Consider the following 21,335-nt stretch of genomic DNA (forward strand, 5'->3'; position numbering starts at 1 on the left):
ATAGATAGGGGCACCTGGGTGGCTCAATTGGTTGAGCATCCCACACTTGATTTCAGTTCAGATCATGATCCCAGGGTCATGGGATCGAGCCCCATGTCAAACCCCACTTCAGGTTCCACGCTGGGTGTGGGGTATGCTTGGAATTCTCAATCTCATTCTGCCCCTCTCCCCCATTTGCACGCTCTCACTCTCTCTCTAAAATAATTTTTTTAAAGTGAAAATGAATAAACTGAAAAACAAAAGTGGAGTTTACTTTTCAACCAGGAGCTCTTTCCTGTGAAATTCAAAGGAAGACAATAACCAGAGACACGATTCTGAGAGAAACAAAAGGGAACATCAGGAATATATCCAGAATGGCCTTACTTTTTGACTGAAAGGAAGGACCCAGTCATCTTCTGATGAGGAAGTTAGGACTGGAAACTTAGAAGAGTGGAAGGAATTGAGAACAGTCATCTTCCAAAATTGGACCACCATGAGTCCCCAGAGACCATTCCTGGACAAGGAAAAGGTTGGCCATATCAAGAATCACTCAGGAAGGGTGTCAAACAAAGATTCCACATCCTCATACTCAGTATTTCTGATTCAACAGGTCCAGGAGGAAACTGGGAGATCAATTTTTAAAGGCTTCCCAAGAGATCTTTATGAGTAGTTAAGTCTGGAAGCCACTTAATAGTGATCCCCAAGATACAGATAAAACAGTATTAAAAGGCACAAGTGAAGCCAAAGTATAAATGTTTGTCATGAGCCATTATCTATGGGGTTTTGTTATTTCCTCTGTCAGCAAAAGGAAGAGAGAAAGTAGAATTGTGAGGGCTAATAATCCACACAACAACTGAGAATTACAGCAGCATTAAGTTGCTGACCAAATCTCACCTCCTGGTTCCACGGCAAAAATGATTAAAACCGAAACACAAAACCTCATTTCTCATTCTTTGTTATTCAATTTTCAACCAAAAGTAGCTCCCTTCATTGAGACAATCATTGCCTCATTCTATGTGGGCACTTGTGTCCCAGGTCAGTCCTCAGTTTGAGTAAAAGAAAAACATACTATTTGATTCCTCGGTTTGGGAGTCTTTGCTAATGAATTTCTAGGGCTACGCTCTTAAGTGCTCTTAAAAAAAAGGTGTCTACACTTACTGATATACTTAAGTCTAGTTTAGTCTCAGCCCTTAGAATTCTTTCTGTTTCAGATAGACATGGTACCCCACAACTTTAGAAAGTGATTACATACTGTACATTTGTAATAACAGTAGGGTTTTTTTCTTAATTTGTTTTGTTTTCGTTAAAAGCTCACTTTCCCAGATCTCTCTGTCAGAAATCAAGAGGGAAAGGACAAATAAAAACGAACTACACTCCTGGAACAGTATATTTATATAGTTCAAACGATGTTTTATGATCTTAAATACTGTTTCTAAAACTACATAATTCAAAGCACAGTATTTATAGTATTTAAAAATGACGTTCAGAAGAAAAACTGAAACCAAAAATATTATTAAGGTGCAATGGGAAAGACAATGGAACATAGCAAGATAGAAATGGTCTTTTATCATTGAAACAATAATACTGTTTCCTCACCCAAGTGCAGCCTTCATTTAAGCCCAGAGAATGAAGAAATGTACACATAATCAACTAAAGCAAGTTACAAAGGAAGCTGATCCATGACTTCATAAAATAATCTCTGTCACAGTACTGCATTCTGGGAAGCAGCCAGCTGTTTTCAAGCCTTAATGAAAAATGCCAGATAAGTGGCTTCACTTCAAAACACAGAAATTGGCCTGAGTAAATCAATGACTTTCTATCAGATTTTGATATCATCTGGAAAGGAAAATCCAGCCTCCTTCTGAAAGCTGAAAACCATCACTTCTTTAATCAAGAAATTTCCTCACTAGAAATAGGTAAAGGGATTAAGAGGTACAAACTTCCAGTTATAAAATAAATAAGTCACAGAGATGAAAAGTACAGCCCTGGATATAGTCAATAACATTGTAATAACGTTGTATGGTGACAGATGGTGATAACACTTATCGTGGTGAGCATTGAGCAACATATAGAATTGTCAAATCACGATGTTGTACACCTGCAACTAATATAATACTGTATGTCAACTATATTTCAATAATAAATTTTTGTAAACATTGCATTTGCTGGAAGGGAAATTCTGTGATCTAAAAAAGAATAAAGCACAAAAAAGCTACATTAAAAAAAATTCCGTGATAAAAGTTATGACATTTTAGTCATCTTAATCATTAAAGTGTCAGTTACCTAACTTCATTGGCTTTCTGAGTGACATACCCAAGTTGCTTTGATTTGTGTTCATTAAGCATAAAAAAAAAAAAACAGTAAGTCTAATGTAAAAGTATATTATAAAATCAATGCTTGACATTTGAAACTATAGCACCTTAGAAATATTTAGCTCTTTTTTTAGACATGAATACTATGTTGAACATACATCTTTCACAAAAAGAAACTGTTTCTTATGAATTTCCAAAGGAAAAAATAAAGAAAGATATGCTTTTATTTACACAGTTAAGAAACACGTACATTAGGACAGCGGTGTTCAAACCTGGCTACATATTTAAGTCACCAGGGACCTTTTAGAAACTAACAATACCCCAGCCCACACAGATCAAATCAGTCCTCTGAGGGTGATGCCTAAGTACTGGTGTTTCGTTTTGTTTTGTTTTTTTACTTTTTTAAAGCTACGTGGGTGATTCTAATGGAGCCAGGTTTGAGAATCCTACATAGGGTGTGGACTCTCAAATTTGGCTGCACATTGGAACAACTTGGGGCAGGAGTTAAAAACAGTGGTTCTTTGGTCCTGTTATGAGCTGAATTGTGTCCCTCCAAAATTCATATGTTGAAGTCCCACACCTAGATCCTCAGAATGTGAATGTACTTGGAGATGAGTTGTTTAAAGAGGTGAAATGAGGCCATGAGGGTGGGCCCCTAATCCTTATAAGAATAGGGAAGAAAGTGAGGAGAGATTAGGATATAGACCAGTACAGAGGGAAAACCATTCGAAGGAACAGGGAGGAAAAGAATACTGTCTACAAGCCCAGAGGAGAGTCCTCAAAAGCAACTAACCCTCAGACACCTTGATCTCTGACTTTTAGCCTCCAGAATCATGAGAAAATAAATTGTAGAAAATAAATAATCATGAGCCACTTACACAGTAATGCTTTGTTCTGGCAATCTTAGCAAACTAAAACAGGGCCCATCCTCAGAATTCTGATCTCACAGGCATGGGTGTAGCCAGGGATCAGCATCCAGGGCTAATGCCATGACTTTAGGTATCCTGAAGTCTGACTTCACCTGTTCTCCACTTGATGTTAGCTTGAGAGAGCAGCTGTTTACACTTTGTAACACCTTCCTATTAAAGCTATTTAGTAAATGCAACCGAGATAGGAATAGAAAATTAAGGTTTTCATTTTATTGAGGGCTTTGCTCCTTGCATTTAAGAACTCTCACAAGAGAAACTCTCTTTCTCAACTGTTTCTAACACCATCAGCGGAAGGTGAATATTTTTTTCCTTATGGTGGTGGTATATTTGTTTCCTATCTCCACAGATACGGTTTTCAAATATTCTTATTTCTATTTATCCTTCCACTCTTCATACTGCCATACTCTATATCATTGAAAACTTTACATAATTATTTCAAAATATGAATTTTAACAGGCTCAATGTTAATTTAGAAGGCAACCGCTATACATTTTCTTTCCCCCTAAGAGTAGTTTCACAGCTTCTGAGTCACGCAAAACTCGGATCCAATCAGCTCTGCCATCAAATAGCTGTGTGGCCTTCAGGAAGTTTTATAAACTCTCCAAACTTCCAGGCAGTCTCCCTAAAAAGACAAGGTATGTGTTCCGCTGGCCCTTTCCCTCCTACCTGCTGGTAGAAGTCTGGGGCCCAAAATAGAAATGATGTTTTGACAATAGTAGAACAGCCCATTAGCTGAAAACTCCCACCTCAATTAAATATTACTTGAGAGAGAATTCAATGTCTACCTTTGCTGAAACACTCTATTTTGGGGATACCACATTACAGTGGCATGGCTTGTACCATATTCTAACCATTGTGTGGAGAAGAGTTTGAAGAAGAAAAAAACATGGAAGTTAGCTTTTTTGTGTCTGACATCTCAGTGAGGCTGCAGGAGTGGTCACTGTTCTACAAGCTTCACAATGCCACCCAAGCATGACAAGAAGAAGAAAGATACCGGAAAGGCGGACAAAAAAGACAAAGACCCAGTTAACAAACCTGAGGGCAAGGCCAAAAAAAGAAGAAGTGGTCCAAAGGCAAAGTTCAGGACAAGCTTAAAAATCTGGTCTTGTTTGACAAAGTGACATATGACAAACTCTGTAAGGAAGTTCCCAACTATAAGCTTATAACCCCAGCCATGGTCTCTCAGAGACTAATGATTCAAGGTTCCCTGGCCAGGGCAGCCCTTCAGGAGCTCCTTAGTAAAGGACTCACTAAACTGGTTTCAAAGCACACAGCTCAAGTAATTTACACCAGAAACACCAATGGTGGAGATATCCCAGCTACTGGTGAAGATGCATGAACAGATCCCACCAACTATACATTTTGAAAAATAAAAACCTCATTAAATCAAAAAAAGAGATAGAAAAATGTGGGAGTTATAAAATCAGTTAGGAGGTTACTGCAGAAGTCCAGGCTCAGGAGTTGGTGGCTTGGACTAACACTAGCAATGGAGGTACAATTGGGAAGTTGGTGGAGTAAAGGTATATTCTGGGGGGATGAGTTAAATAGGTGATGGAGATCAAGGAGTGCACATGTTGTGATGAGCACCAGATGTTGTATGGAAGTGTTAAATCACTGTATTGTACACCTGAAACTAATATTATACTGTATGTTAACTAACTGGAATTTAAATAAAAACTTTTTAGAAGAAATACACTTTGGAAGTGCAATCAAAGTGAATTAATGATGCACTAAATGTAGAGGGAGTCATCAAAGATGGCTCCCAATGTTATAAGATGATAGAGGCATTATTTACTCATGCAGACTAGAAGAGAAGCATATTTCTAGGGGAAGATCAAGACTTTAAACATATAAAACTTGAGGTATCTGTGAGACACAAACATGGAGTTGCCACATCAGAGTTGAAGGGATGAGTCTGAAATTCAAACAAGTTTTTTCCAGAGGTGATTTGAAAGTAACTTTTCTTTTCATCATTAGCCTTGGGATCATTGCCCAACCCATCCCAAGTACAAAGCACAAAACAAGCACAGCCATCCAAATACCATCCTAAATATTTAGGGAACAGTATGAGGCACCAGGTCAATCTTTTCTCCACAAGGAAAAATCATAATTCTTCTGATATTTCCATTGGTTTTGTTTTGTAGCCTTTTCTTTCTGGGGTTAATTGACTTTAATAAATTCTTTAATCCTATGTCAAACATTTGATTGATTTCCATTTAATCTTTCATTTTAATGTGTATAGTTTATGCATGTTTTCAAAATTCTGTCTAAAGTTTATTTCTAAAATATCTTTATCCAAAAAATCTCTGCAATATTTAGATTCCAATATGGCAGGGAACATCATGGAGTACTAGGTGATCACAATCTATAAAAGGAGCTAGTAAGGGAATTCAGACAAGGAGAGAAAGGGGATTTCTAAAATTTTATCCCGAAGTCAGAATGTTTTTAATTTTTTTTATTTATTTTGAGATAGAGAAAACATGAGTGGTGGAGGGAAAGAGAGGGAGAGAGAGAGAATCCCAAGCAAGTGCCCACTGTCAAAGCAGAGCCTGAAGTGGGGCTCGAACACTAGCCGTGAAATCCTGACCTGAGCCAAAGTCAAGAGTTGGACGCATAACCGTCTGAGCCACCCAGGTGCCCCTAGAAGACAGAATTTTGACTTCTGCCTCTCTCCTCTGAAAGTACTCGTTCAAATTGTATCAATCATCTCAATAGTGCTTTTGAATATAAGAAAGAAACTTCTGATTTGATTGTTGTGGTTATGGGAAAGGCATTGAGGTATGGTGGATGTGCTGCCTTCACAAAGTCAAAAGCATGAACAGTAATCTTCTTGGCTGTAAAGAACACTCCCCAGCTGTACATTTATAAATGTCCCTGAACTCAGTGAAAGTGGGTTTAGGGATCCATTAAGCATTTTATCTTATTATCCCTTGCTAACACTACTTTTAAAAGAGCTGAAGAAAGAAATCCCTTGGAAGACCACTTCCCATCCATTTATATCCTAGAAGGGACCCTAACAAAAACCACTTGTTGGCAAGCCAAATCACTTATTCTGAGACAAGAGAAGGGACCATAAATGCATCCATTTTAAAGTATTCATCTTTTAACTATAGGCCACTAATATTGAATGACAGCTGCCGTAAACTCTAATTGGCTAAGATGCATTAGAGCAAAAATACTTTCATAGTTGTCTTACAGATTTCTGGAAGCATATCACAGCATGTATCCTTGCAGCTATAACCATTTTAACCCAGCTTACTCTTCCAGGAAGTTTATTTTAGGCTGTGAAATTTAAATACTGCACTTACTCAAAAAAAAAAAAAAAGTATAAAGACTTTACAAAATCATTATATAATGCAGGATATTGGGACAATGTGTAAAATAAGGAAAAACCGGGGTGGCTGCATAGCTCAGTCGGTTGAGCATCTGACTTTGGCTCAGGTCATGATCTCATAGTCCATGGGTTCAAGCCCCGCTGACAGCTCAGAGCTTAGAGCCTGGAGCCTGCTTCGGATTCTGTGTCTCCCTCTCTCTCTCTGCCCCTCCCCCACTCACACTCTGTCTCTTTCTGTCTCTCAAAAATGAATAAATGTTAAAAAAAAATTAAAATAAGGAAAAGCTATGAACATCAAGAACCTTCCTCCTACACCTTGATTTTAAGTCGTTCAGCAGGCCCAGCTTCTTTGGTTTCCATCAGTCATTACCCTGATGACGATGAACCAGTACAAATAGACAATTTACCAATTATCCTCATTTTGTCCAAACATCAGAGCCTTTCCCTAACCAATCTGTCTAAAGATTTGCAATTGATCTTTTTTATTTTTCTTCCTACCAGCCATGGAGGGATTAACACATAAAAAGGACATAAAGACCAGATGAGAGGCAAAAATAAAAGGAGGAGAAAAATAGGGCAACTTAGATAATTCTCCAACTAGATAATGAATTCCTGAATAATTAAGAATCAGCTAAGTAGTGGTGCCAACCCCATTCACTTAATTTTTTAAAAAGTTATCTTCTAAGTCAAGGGCAAGTCCTTTAAAGAGCCAGTAACTGTTCCACTCATACATGCTTTGTTCCTAGGAGCAGGTGCCTTAAAATATTTCCTTTATTAATTTTTCACTTTTTATACATTGATCCTAAGCTTCACCAAAGAAGGAAAAAGAGAAAACAAAACAAAACCAGCAGACCTGAGCAAATCAGGATACTTTCCCTAACAGATGGGATCTTCCTTTCTTTTTAACACTCACAGCAAATGTTTTAAAATGCTATCTTCTATTTCTTCACCATTCCTAACCCCATTGCCTCATGCCACTTTAATATTTACTCAAGGGATGCCTGGGTGGCTCAGTCATTTAAGCAACCAACTCTTGGTTTTCACTCAGGTCATGATCTTGCAGTTCATGGGAGAGCCCCATAATGGGCTCCACGCTGTCAGCATGGATTCTCTCTCTTTCTCTGCCCCTCCCCTGTTTGCTCATTCTCTCTCTCTCTCTCAAAAAAGAAAAAATGTAAATATATTAACTCAAAGCCAGTCTATGCCTCACTCCAAATCCCTGTAATGCCTGGGAAAGTGTCTTACCCATAGTAGGGGACTAAGGAATAGCTCTTGAATGAAACTGTTTTAAAAACACTTCTCTGCACACACATACACACACAATAGTGAGTTATCAAGAAAGTAAAAGTATCTAGAAATGGAGAATAACTGAATCCAGTGTGGTAGAGGTGTCTCAGCATAGCAGTTGCTAAACCATCACAAGCTAAAGAAAATAAATACCTAAGTTCTCAGTACAACCCTCTTTCTTAGGACCAGAGCATGGAAAATAGCCACATCTCATCAGACTGTGAGTCTATATAATGGGGAACTGAGAAAGGGCCCTGCAATCAATATAAGTAGCAATGGCCTAAGGAGAGAAAGTATGGGGAGGTTCCCAGACCTAAAACAAAGAATTTGGGAATTTTTTGGAGTCTTTAGTCACATGTGTGTTACTCATTCACCATTCAAAAGAATTCATTCTAAAAATAGCATAGTTCTGATCCATGAGAGATATTTAATAGTCTAGCCCTAACCAAAATTGGGAATATACATGTAAAATGACCATCGCCCTCTCGTTTCAGTAACTTCCCTAAACACCTTTAACTTCTCTGTTTCCCCTGCCTTATTCAACCAACCTGGTAGTAGCAGAAACATTCAAGAAAGAATTTTACCATAGTCATTTATACTTCTACACCTGTGGTTTTACACCTGTGAATAAAGGGCTCTGTTCCATGGTAAAAAGATCGGTCAGTGAGTTGGTTTGTTGGTTAATTGGTAGGTAGGTCAGTTGGAGGAGAGCAAAAGGACCATTCAAATACCCCTGAAATCATACTCAATAAGGTCATCTCTGAGCAGGAAGACAGAAACCCCACCAGGACCATTTGTGTGAAGGTACTGGTAGCTTCTGCCATGAAAGAGAAAAGAATGGGTAGAATGTGGGTGGAGAAATTAGTAATGTAATTAAGGACCAGCCTTATAAGTGGCTGCCCACAGCAACAGCTGAGCCCCCTGTAAGTCTAGTCCAGGTTAATTCTTTATCCTCTTTTCTCTTTCAAACAATGAAATATCCTCTGAGTAGTATAAATTACAGCAACTATTCCAAACTGCTGCTCTGCAGTGAGTGAGGTAACAGGAAAGTATATAATGAAAATGACTTCCACAGGCCTGGTCTAAACACTTTTCTAGGGACAAGAGAGCCTGGGCATGGCTGCTGGCAACAGACATTGTCTGCCTAGTCTCTATCTTCCCTTCTGAGACCTCACACTTTCATTTACCTGTCAAGGTGGCCCTTATTTTCATTCCAGCCAGAATTTACCCATGTGAAATTTTAGAGAGCAAGCACAGAATGGGACTTGTGACTTGGCCCAAACCCCTCCCTTACTTTCCCCGCCAATCTCCAGCCAACCTGTCCCCCATAACCCTGATGTCCATAGCCTCTGCTCTCTCAAAGCTTTGATACAGAGTAAAGCATGAATATTATAAAGAGTAACTTTCTACATAATTCAGCAGACCATTTTATTGAAAAGGAGATAACAGAAGATACAATAAACCAAATAAACCTTTTCCAGATATAATAAAAAAAACTTTCACAAACCTTGAGGAGCTTTGTAAGAACTTCTCCTTATGTAAGAACTTCTGTGAGTTACAAATGTAAATAATAAAACTCCAAACATTGCAGATGTGTCCTGGTAGGGCAAAATGGTTCTCTAAAAATTATGGAGGCAGACGACCTACCTACTGGATTAGAGTTTAGAAATTTTGATGTTTGTACTTTGTAGCTCAGCAGGCCTGACCACTGATACAAGCAGCTGTTTGATACAAATCAATAAATTAAGATCTATGAACATACATCACTTTTCCTAAGCGTACAAAGAAATGGAAGGTATTGAATAATAAGGTATGGTAGGAAAATAAAGTCTCTTTACACAATAAACTATTAGGAAGAAAAATAAAAGGCTCAGTTATTTCATTTTATTTTTAACCCCTTAATTTTCACACAGTCATATGTAAAAGAATCCAAACATTTTTTTTTCTCAAGATATGGCATTAAACAACTCAACTGCAAAACACCTGAGGGTTAGTTCAGTCACATCATTTGCATGTGTTGTATTTTGTGAAGAACACATCTGTTGGAGTAGTGCTTCTTTTTTTAATTTTATTTTAATATGAAATTTATTGTCAAATTGGTTTCCATACAACACCCAGTGCTCATCCCAACAGGTGCCCTCCTCAATGCCCATCACCCACTTTCCCCTCCTTCCCACCCCCATCAACCCTCAGATTATTCTCAGTTTTTAAGAGTCTCTTATGCTCTGGCTCCCTCCCTCTAACTTTTTTTTTCCCTTCCTCTCCCCCATGGTCTTCTATTAAGTTTCTCAGGATCCACATAAGAGTGAAAACATATGGTATCTGTCTTCCTCTGTATGACTTACTTCACTTAGCATAACACTCTCCAGTTCCATCCACATTTCTACAAAAGGCCATATTTCATTCTTTCTCATTGCTAAGTAGTATTCCATTGTATATATAAACCACAATTTCTTTATCCATTCATCATTGCCTTTGGAGATGTTGACACATCTCCAAAGGCAAGGGAATTAAAAGCAAAAGTGAATTACTGGGACCTCATGAAGATAAAAAGCTTCTGCACGGCAAAGGAAACAATCAACAAAACTAAAAGGCAACCGACAGAATGGGAAAAGATATCTGCAAATGACATATCGGACAAAGGGCTAGTATCCAGAATCTATAAAGAACTCACCAAACTCCCACCCGAAAAAAAACACACCCAAAAAACAGATAATCCAGTGAAGAAATGGGCAGAAAACATGAATAGACACTTCTCTAAAGAAGACATCCAGATGGCCAATAGGCACATGAAAAGATGCTCAACGTCACTCCTCATCAGGGAAATACAAATCAAAATCACACTGAGATATCTCACGCCAGTGATACCTCACGCCAGTCAGAGTGGCTAAAATGAACAAATCAGGAGACTATAGATGCTGGCGAGGATGTGAAGAAATGGGAACCCTCTTGCACTGTTGGTGGGAAAGCAAACTGGTGCAGCCACTCTGGAAAACAGTGTGGAGGTTCCTCAAAAAATTAAAAGTAGATCTACCCCATGACCCAGCAATAGCACTGCTAGGAATTTACCCAAGGGATACAGGAGTGCTGATGCATAGGGGCACTTGTACCCCAATGTTTATAGCAGCACTTTCAACAATAGCTAAATTATGGAAAGAGCCTAAATGTCCATCAACTGATAAATGGGGTAGTGTTTCTAACAACCAAAATTGTATGGTTTCTTGAAGCAATGTAGTAATTGAAGATTCTCCTTGACTGATATTTTTAAAGGCATCTCTTTAAAATGGGAGGTGGAGGGGCACCTGGGTGGCTCAGTCGGTTGAGCCTTAGACTTCGGCTCGGGTCATGATCTTGTGGTCTGTGAATTTGAGCCCTGCATGGGGCTCTGTGCTGACAGCTCAGAACCTGGAGCCTGCTTCAGATTCTGTCTCCCTCATTCTCTGCCCCTCCCCCACTCAAGCTCTGTCTCTCAGAAATGAATAAATGTTCAAAAAAAATTTTTTTAAGAGAATTCTCTAAAATGGGGATTATGGGGAGGTTGGGATGTGTGGTAAGTTTTATATGCTAGAAAGCCACTATCTTCTCTTCTAAAGGCATAATCTGCTTAAAATAACCTAAGTAGCACATATTCCATTTTGAACTACTTTCAATTACTTTTACTGCTTTTACCTTAAGTAGTAGTAATGAATTTTTCTCTACTCCAGAAGTTCTATGATTAATAGTCATTTGCATAAATTTGCACAAATTACTGCATACTCTTCCATGCACATTCAGCCCCTGGGAATGACTTCCTCTTCTCTCTAACTCAACGGGACAGGACAAAAATAGCAATGGAACAAGTTTAGGCAATAGGTTTAATTCAATAAATGGATTGTATGAAGTATATTGTTTTCTCTTTTTTCCATTATTCTCTAGCCTTACATGATAGAGAAAGGATGAGAGATGATACAAGTCAAAGAATGAGTAATAAAGATGGAAGAAGCACAAGGAAAAAGTCTTCTGTATCATTTATTTTGCATTGTTTTTACCTTTTCCATGGTTACTCATGAGAATTTGCATCTGCACGGAATCCAAATGCATAGCTTTCCCATCCTCTACTCCAGAATTAAAGTATATAAGGGGCAACTGAGTGGCTTAGTCGGTTAAGCATCTGACTATTGATTTTGGCTCAGGTCATGCTCTCACAGTTTTGTGAGTTCGAGCCCCACGTCGGGCTCTGCCTGGCAGCATAGAGCCTGCATGGGATTCTCTCTCTGCCTCTCCTCCACTCATGCTGTCTCTGTCTCTCTCAAAATAAATAAACTTAAAAAAATTTTTTTAATTAAAAAAAATATATATATAATGCTCAGCTTTCAATTATTCCTGTAAAATATCCTTCAATCACTCACATCCCTTCTACCTAAACTCTGAAGCTCCTGAAAGCTGACAAGAGCAAGGGAAGGAATTTTTGCTGAGGATCCCAATGAGCCTCTGTGAGTCACAGAAATGGGCCAGCCTGCTTCTGCTGGTCTGCTAACAACAGAGCTGCATCATTTCCAAATGAAAAATGAAAACCTTCTTGGCCACAGAAGGAAGAGTGAAAGAGGGAAGCGTTTGCACACACCAGGAGGGGAACATACTGCTTCATCACCTGGAGGGTGGAGCTGTTTCCCCGGGAATGTTTATAAGACCACTGACGTAAATGTATAAACTAAAAAGGGGGAAGTGTGTATAAAAAATGTCACTATGGCACAAATGAAGCCAGAACATGAATGATCTAGAAACTTTTTCTTTATTTGTTTATTCATGAACATAATTTTAAAACTAACAATCAAGATGAGGAATAAACATTAGCAATTACAGTATCTCATTTAGTTATTTGACACTTGTCCATGCTAAAATGTTCTCATTCTAGAAAAGTTAAAATTACAAAGAGCTATAAAGAAAAAAACATCACTAAAGGAAAAAAATATCATCTAAATATATTAAGCATATTAAGATTATTGACATGCTGGTATATTTTCTTCAGATATCTTTCTAGTTGTATTATTTTTGCATTGTTGTACCCAGATGCGTACCTAATTGTGGATCCTTTCTTTCATTTACTGTTGCAACATCTGTTATTAACAGTTCTATAAATATCATGTTTATGAATGAATTTAATCTTGAAATTAAGCAAAAGTAGAAAGAGTGACTCATCAGTGATTACATACACACACAAACACAAAAGAAAGTTCAAGGATACATTTCCTTCATTAACACTTCATCATATTGTTCTCATAAATCCTTTTCAAACTGTGGGATCTACTGTAATTTATGAGACAGAAAGAGAGTTCCCTTTCATTGCTTAACAACTTTAAAAAAATAACCCATTTCAGAAAACTTCAGAGCTAAAAACTGTCCCAGCAACAATAATGTTAGCATGGAGTCCAATCAGAGCACCTCAAATATTTATCTAAAACATATCTCAAGAACTGACTAGTATCTATCTTGCCTTTTTAAAAATCTAATGGAGTCAAGAGAGAATTTTTGTATCAGAAACTGCCTGAAAGTCTGAACAGCTCTTTACAGTTAGGACTTAATACCAAATAAACATTTGCTTGTTTAATGCCATTGAGCACAGAGCCAAGGAGAGTTGATCTTGACAGTTAAGCCATTTGTGCTGAATGATAATATAAATTAGAAAAAATTGCTTGTTCAAAATGAACTAATTTATCATTCAGCATGTTTACTGAGCAATGCTGAAGGAAAACCTTACACTTGTATGAAAGGAAGTTTCTGAAACTGTATATCTTTGGTTGAAATACATGCACAGAATAACTAGATGCAGATATAGAGCAATACACCAAGTCAAAAAAACTTCATACCATCAAGTGGTATGAATGACCTTTGGTTCCAAATTTAAGCTTTGTGTATTTCTCAAAAAAAAAATTGGTTATTTTATATGCTTTTCCTAAAAAAGAAAAAAACTACACCTTATTTGTTTATCAGTTTTTAAAATAGTTTTCCATAACCTCACTAATGCTGATTATAAGTATTTAGGTTATTATTCCCAGCAAACTGCATAACATTAAATTTTTCCAAAATACACACAGATGTTGGTGCTCAAATTATTTCATCTTAGAAACAGAACCACACCACCTATCCCCTGGGGAAAAATATTGATATTTCACCCACACACATTTGAACCAGAAATCTGACCCATGAAGAAAGATGCCTACTGAGAATCCCTCCTCTCAAATAGTCCTTCCTAATGAGCCAAAGAAGTTTCTAAATCTACAAACCAGTGTAGCTATTTCTCCAGAATTTTTGTAAAGACGTTCTCTACGTTGACTTACATATATCTGGATGTTTGCCTCAAAAAGTCTAATATTGTTCATTACAATGCTCCTTTTGGCTTTCTATCTTTCTACATTGTATTACTACCATTAACAAAAGGCAGAAGGTTACCCTCAGAATGAGAATGTGAGGACATACGAACAAACTAATACTTGAAATCTCAAAGGCACGAGACACACACTAGAAGGTGAATACTGGGGAGGGGTTCACTGCTATTGGCAGCAGCAAGATGAGTTTAGGTGATGAATGGAGTCAGAATTTCATAACATTAAATTACATAGGGAGAAATTCATTCCCCTTTCAATTTACTTTCAATACTGATTACATCATAGAGAACATCTAAGTTTGGTGCCAGTTTTTAACACCACTCTACTACAAGCTGTGATAGATTAAAAATGATTTGCCATTCTCCTCCTTGAATCTGGCCTGGCCTTAGTGACTTCTTAACCAATAGAAAGTAACTAAGGTGTTATGGGACTTCAGAGGTTAGGTCATAAGAAGCTCCCATAGTGTCTACCTAGACCTCTTTGAACACTTACTGTTGGAACCCGGCTGTCATGTGTGAGAAGGACATACCACATGAAGAAGCAATGGGTAAACACTACAGTAAACAGTCCCAGAAAAAGTCTCAGCAAATAGGCAACATCTATTGCCCAGCTGAACAAGAGCCATCATGGCATCCCACCCAAACAAACCTTTAGATGACTTCTCCCAGCTGCTGACCGAAATCTCATGAGAGACCACAAAGTGAGAACAGATGACCCAAGTCAACCCACAAAACCATGAGAGGTAGTAAGAAAATGTTACTTTAAGCCACTAAATTTGAGGTGAATTGTTTCACAGCAACTGATAACCAGACACTTCCTGCTCTCCCTTTCCCAAATAAAAAGAGAATAAGCTCAGGTTTAGCAAGTACACAGGCCAATACTAGAATATACAAAAAGAATGTTTTATTTTTTTTAACGTTTATTTATTTATTCTGAGAGCAAGCACAAGTGTGTGAGTAGTGGAGGGGGAGATAAAGAGGAAGAGAGAGAATCCCAAGCAGGCTCCTCTTTCTCGGCGCAGACGCCGATGCAGGGCTCAAACTCACAAGTCACAAGATCGTGACCTGAGCTGAAATTAAGCCAGAGGCTTAACTGACTGAGCTACCCAGATACCCCAAAAGACTGTTTTCCTTTAATCTCATTTATGCTTACAGCAATTGATAGTGTGTTTCTTATTTATGGTAATGATCAGAAAGGGAAGCTTCAAATGAATATATTTAGGTTAGACAAATTTTTAAGGTATCAAGTTAATTACGATTTGAGTTTGAAAGCTTAAAACAAAATACATGACTGTGAATGCTTGTCATTTGAGAAACATTACACAAAAAGATGAAGAATGTTAACATAGAAAGATCCTAAAAAAAAGAAACTAGGATCAGAAAACAGAAATGTGACTGTGTTTAGGAAAGGCAAAATGACTGTAATATTCAGAAGTGGGTTCAGCCTATGCTTGACATGGTCTGATGTTCTCTGTTCAGATGTCACCACTTACTCCTGAGTTTTCATCGCAGGATCTGAAGGCAACTCTGACCTCTCCCACAGGGGTTGTTTGGGGGCTCTGTGGCACTGCTGTCCTCATATTGTTTATTCCATGTGCTCTTTAGAGGTTAAAATAAATCACAAAATGTCCACAGAAATTTGATAAGTTATTTGCTCACATACTATGAACAGGAAGCTCACTTATGTTACAAAGTGGCAAATAAGGATCCATAAAGATGAAGGAGAAAACAAGATTCATGAAGATGAGAGAGAAAGCAAAGACAAACCAAAAGTCATAATAGGCAGACAACATAGTTTGAATACAATGAAAGATGACCTTCAAAATAATATTGACTTTGATTCAGAAAGTGTTTGGAATACAGAAAGAAAGAAAATGGATGTGTTATGAAAGAAACAACTTTAAATATATTTAAGAGCATTCGAGACTGAGCAGAAAAGTCAGGCCATTGGTTAGAAGAGAAATCAAAATGAGAAGAGACTAATGGCAAAGGTGTGGGAAAGGTTTAGCTGGAGGTTTTGCGGGCACAGAGGCAGTCTCAGTGAGTGGGTGAGTGAGAGAGTGAGTGAGTGAATGGAAAAAATTGTTACTGAAGTAGAACTAGTAGACCATTAACATTAGTGATGGACATCCTCAGGCTTTTGTAGTTACCAAAAGAGCATATGATTTCCTCCATAAAATACACACTTAGAAGATGTGGTTACAGACTGTCCTTGGCTGTGAGTGTCTCCAACACACTAGCCTTGCATTCTCAATGTCATATTTAAAATTGGACAGAATTGTAAATCACTGCATTGCTGAGCTTAAGGTCCATTCCCAAATACTGGAAACCAAAAATTTTAAATCTGGGAAAGCCAAGAGTCTACTGTATTCAGTTGGGAAGAAGTTTCTTCCCAGAAGCTGAACACTGATGACTGATTAAGCAATCCACTGGCTAGAATTTAGCTATCCCACCCAAAATTCAAGTTAACTGATGTTTTTAGCCAACTGATTTTTAAAACTTCCCCCAACATACTTTCTTAGCATATAAACAAATCCTTCACAACACTGAAAACTGTATTTCATATTTCCTACTTTATCACTCAAATATTTGCAGATTTTTTTCTAAATGCCTAAGTGTTTTCAGTGTGGGAAACTGCATGTGTTGTTCATAATTTCTTAGCCAGTATATAATCTTTTTATTGATAAGCCACTTTTCCATCTTAAAAATAGCTATTTAATGCTCATCTCAGGATGGCCTACTGCCCTAATTTATTCAACAAATTGGTAGGAAAACCAGAGCTAGAAATGGATATTCCTTTCACTTTATTCTATGTTCAATTCTAGATCATCTCCATTTATTATGGAAATCCTAAATGTTTAATTTGTAAGTACTCAAAATTTTCATTCAACCACTTAAGTCCTCAGAATATGAATATTTTTGTACTTATGACCCACAAAATGAAAAGCATGTTTAACTGAGTTCCCACCTGCCCCATGGTGATTGGCAGGTCAGCACAGTGCTTGACAGTGTGGCTCTGGAATCAGTCCCAGCCCTGTGGGACCTTCAATAAAGATCATAAGCCCTCCGTGCTTCAGTTTCCTTGTCTGTGAAGTGTTGACAATAATAGTATTGCTCATGGGGTTGTTGTAAGGACTAAACAGAGTGATATATGTAACATACTTCACATATTGCATGGCCAGGTAAGCACTACATAAATTTTAGCTGCTACTCTTATTGTTGTTGTTGTTAGAATATACCACAATCAAAAATAAATCTAAAGATGAATATATCATAACTTCATTCACTGTCAATATCAATGAAGATTCCAGCTGAAAACATCTTTGTGCATTGTAACACAACTGCTTTCAATTCCCCAGCATTTAAGAATTTATCCATCATCCTATACTTGATATCTCCATCAGTGTCCAGAATTCTGGATAGAAGCTGTGCTCCTTAAATAACACAGCCCAAATGCAAAGGGGAAAAAATACAGACACATAAAATATAGAGATAATAATGCAAGACTGCATAATTGTTAGATTATAAAATACAAAGTATAATATTTGTAGAAATTCTGAGAAATATCAGTGTGGGCCAGAGAAGTCAGCCAATATTTTGGAAAAGATACACAATTTCTATTAGACCTTAAGCTCAAAGAAGTGCATTTCATCAATCAAAAGTACACAAGTAGGAACAAGAGTAGAGCACGCATAAAAATTAAGTGACAAAAGTGGAGAGATCTTGGTTGGGAAGTATAGGTATGTTTCTCTGAGCATAAGCTAAAGGAATACTTGTTTATTCATTAAAATTTTACTTATATTTTCATCTTCAACTTTTACCTGTTTAATTAATTGCCTTTATTAGAAGCTTACATTTGTAAAGATTAAATATGTGTACATTTTCTGCATGTCAATACTGATAATCAAGGCATACATTCTTACCACATCCAAAAGCTTTTCACCCCCCAAACTTTGAAAAGGTCCCTGATTGATAAAAGTACCTCTTATTTTTGTATTTCATGAGTTCCACTCCATTTTAACACTCAACAAATAATAGTTGCCTACCATAATCTGAGTGTTCCCTGAAATTCATACATTGAAACCTAATACCCAATGTGATAGTATTTGTAGGAGGTGCCTTTGGAAGGCAATTAAGTAATGAGGGCAGAATCCTCACGAATGGGACTACTACCCTTATGAAAGAGGCCCCAAAGAGCTCCCTTGCCCCTTTGTCCTGTGAGGTTATAGCAAGAAAACAGTCTTCTATGAATCAGGAAGTTACCTTTCACCATATGCCAAATCTGTTGACACCTTGATCTTGGACTTCCTAGCTTCCAGAAGTGTGAGAAGAAAATTACTGTTGTTTGTAAGCACCTAGTTTATGGTAGTCTCTTAGAGCAGCCCAAATGGACTAAGTAAAATGCTTGCTATTATTCAATATAAACCAACTTTTCTGAAGAAATATAACCACTAGATACTAAAGGAGTAAATACACCTTCAATTTCATTTCTATATCCTTTTTCATTAAGCTGGGAAATTAAACTGCTCATAAATCAAAATACAAAGGGTTTACATGGTTTGGTTGGCAATGAACATTAAATTGGCTTGCAAATAATGCTGGATATTCTTCCAATTTTGGAAAATGGCTGCAAGAAATTTATAGAAAATATGTCAACTCATTTCACTCTTAGATATATATATTCTCCCAGAGGACACAAGACCAGAGCAAGTGTATCTTTTGATACTATACATTGTCCACAATAATAATTTGAATATGCATAACCTATGTGAGCAACCTTAGATATTTTATCATATTTTATTTTATATTTTCTCTACCTTATAATCATTTCATTAATTTTAATTACTTAGCAGAAATGTTACAAGAAAGTGAAGCAGCCATTTGGTAAATAATAATTTTAAAAACGGTAAGGATACTGTTTCAGGAACTAGAAAAATAGTAATAATTCCAATTCTGAGAAAGAAGTCACAGTATTCCTCAGGTGGTCTGTCCTCAGCCTGTCGCTGATGTAGCACTTCATTCTGGAGTGTGCTATCCAGTTTCCTCATGTTTCACAAACCACTCAACATAAAAAGCACTAGCAGGAAAGATGATACAAGCAAGCTTCCCAGGGAGCATTCTGAGAGAGCTAGTGAAACAGTTGTCTCTATGACATTCCCCTATAGGAATAGCTGTACTATTCTCAACAGCAAGATACTTAATATATTACATTCAAAAGTACAATTTGAGAGACCAATAACAAATTTTGAGTTACAGAACCAAAAAGGTCAAAGGATAAACAAGAACCCAATTGTTATTAACTTTGTGTCAAGAGATGGCATATATTATCTTAAGTAGTCATCACAATGCTCTTACGTCATAGACATTATTATCCTCATTTTACACATGAGGAAATTAAAACATAGAGAGGTTAAAGGGCTTCCCTACAATCATTAAACTAGTAAATGATGTGGCCAAGATTCAAACCTAAGCAATTTAACTTAAGAACTTACCATTTTTCTTTTAGTGACTTAACATAATAAAAGTTTATTTCTCATTTATGCTGCAAGTCTAATACAGGTCATCAGGGAAGCTCTGCTCTTCATAGTCTCTCAGAGAATTAGGCATACAGGAGGTATACAGAAAATAGACACATATTTCCTCACTAATGAAAGCAGGAAAAGGAAATCTGACAAATCTCACATCAGCTCTTAAAACTTCCTCCAGGAAAGAACATAAGTCATTTCCTCTTTCATTTCATTGGTCATCACAAGTCATATGGCTATGCCAAACTTCAAAGGAGAGGGGAATTGCAATCTTACCATGTGCCAAAAAGGCTGAGAGCCAAAATATTTTGGAACAGAACTAATGACAATCGTAAAGGAAGTTAATGAATAAAGGTTTCAAAGACAAAGGGAATAACATTAGAATTGGAGAGAAGGTGGAACCCCCAAGAATGACCTCAATATTTTTGAGTTATGTGGAAATACTGTTGGGGTGCCTGGGTGGCCCAATCGGTTGAGCGTCCGACTTCAGCTCAGGTCGCGATCTCACCGTTGGTGGGTTCGAGCCCCGCGTCAGGCTCTGGGCTGATGGCTCAGAGCCTGGAGCCTGCTTCCGATTCTGTGTCTCCCTCTCTCTCTGCCCCTCCCCCATTCATGCTCTGTCTCTCTCTGTCTCAAAAATAAATAAACATTAAAAATTAAAAAAAAAAAAAAAGAAATACTGTTATGACAAATGGTATGTGGGGAAAATGCACCAGAGGGAAAACAACTGTGCGTTGTTTAGAAAATACCCCCTGGGTTATCTGATTCTGATTTTATGGGTGTTACTTAACAACTCTGTAAACTGCAGATAACTGCAATGGAAAACAATTCTTGTCTATAGACTTGTAAATTCTGTCTTGTCCAGTAGAGGTTAAACTGACTTATCTCCCAGGGTGCCTGGATGGCTCAGTTAGTTAAGCATCCAAGTTTGGCTCAGGTCATGATTTCATGGTTTGTGGGTTCAAGCCCCACGTTAGGCTCAGTGCTGACAGCTCAGAGCTTGGAGCCTGCTTCAGATTCTGTGTCTCTCTCTCTCTCTGTTCCTCCCTTACTGATGCTCTGTCTCTTTTTCTCTCTCTCTCTCTCTCTCAAAAATAAAAAAAAAATTTTTTTAATTAAAAAAAATCTGACTTATCTCTCTCATGGTAAAAAAAGGCTAGTTTTGCCTCCATTTGCACATTCATTTCAATATTCTTTATAAACATGTCTGATATTTAGATTCTTCTTTAAATGGTTATAGCATCATCCTGGCTTCCTCATAATGAGTTAAACAAAACCTTCAACACTCTAACTTTTATATCTGCATGAGAGTCATGATTTTACCTTTTTAAAAATTCTTTTAACTAAACCAATTATTTTTATAATAAACTTTAATTTCCAAAACTGTTTTATAGAAAATTATGAAGATAGTACAGAATTCCTATATACCCCACATTCAATTTCATCTATTAACATCTTACATTAGAATGGTACATTTTTTTTTACAGTTAATGACTAATTACAGATACATTATCATTAACTGAAGTCCATACTTTATTCAATTCCTTTGTTTTCACCTAATGTCTCTTTTCTGTTCCAGGACCCCATCTAGAATACTACATTACA

At 37.3% G+C, this 21,335-nt stretch overlaps 1 protein-coding gene and 1 pseudogene across 1 annotated transcript in view; one reads left to right on the plus strand and one right to left on the minus strand.

Annotated features, from left to right (window-relative positions):
- The window catches only part of PLCL1 (phospholipase C like 1 (inactive)), a 334,466-nt gene that overhangs the window by 201,412 nt on the left and 111,719 nt on the right, over nucleotides 1-21,335 (minus strand). The gene's annotated exons all lie outside the window — the stretch shown is intronic.
- LOC125911333 (40S ribosomal protein S25-like) lies at nucleotides 1,611-4,559 on the plus strand (annotated as a pseudogene).

This window comes from Panthera uncia (assembly GCF_023721935.1).
Source record: "Panthera uncia isolate 11264 chromosome C1 unlocalized genomic scaffold, Puncia_PCG_1.0 HiC_scaffold_3, whole genome shotgun sequence".
In the NCBI taxonomy this organism is placed as follows: domain Eukaryota; kingdom Metazoa; phylum Chordata; class Mammalia; order Carnivora; family Felidae; genus Panthera; species Panthera uncia.